This window comes from Sciurus carolinensis, chromosome 17, assembly GCF_902686445.1.
Source record: "Sciurus carolinensis chromosome 17, mSciCar1.2, whole genome shotgun sequence".
Taxonomy (NCBI): Eukaryota; Metazoa; Chordata; class Mammalia; order Rodentia; family Sciuridae; genus Sciurus; species Sciurus carolinensis.
The window spans coordinates 40,236,347-40,237,073 of NC_062229.1; positions in this window are offsets into that span (position 1 = coordinate 40,236,347).

The window sequence follows — 727 nt, forward strand, 5'->3', positions numbered from 1 at the left end:
GAGCCCACGAACAGACGAGGGAGAGAACTGAGAAATCTTCTTACTTCCCCGCGGGTGCGCAATTCAAAGACTTCTAGCGGCTGCGGGGGAGGCGAGAAGCTCCCCAACGCTCAACAGCCCCAGCCGGGGAGGGCGCCTTTATGTTGGAGGCGAGGCCACTGAGACCCGAGGCCAGGAATGGGAGGAGTGAAGGGAGGGTCGGGTGGAGGAGAACTGGCTATTGCTTTGCTGGGACTCGCTCTGCAGATCGCCCCTAAGCTTGGGGCCCAGAGACCTCGTGTTTTTTTTTTCTATTAAAGGTTTCAGAGTTCCCAGGGGAGCGCGACGCCTCCCCCGCTTCCGGGTCCGCCTGGACTTGTTACTCACACATTGTAAATCTTCCAGCAAGTTAATTTATCTCACCTAGCCTCAGTTTTTTTAAAATCTGTAAAATGGGTTTTCTTCTCTACAATGAAGATGATGAAAACAACTGCCTTGGAGAGGTGGGAATGAGAGTTTAAATGGGATAACGTATGCCAAGGACTTGGCCCAGTCCTTGCTTGTAGAGAGTGGTCCACCCATACTATAGTTATCCCAAGCAAGAATGGTGGTAGACTCGACCCCAAAATTGAGGTTTAAAGTGCAGTTATCGGGTCTGACTTCCTCCAAAGAGATTCATTCTAAAGGATGGGCACTGAACGCCGTCCACTTGCCTCCTTCAAAGCCCAAAGCTACACGGAGTATTCTT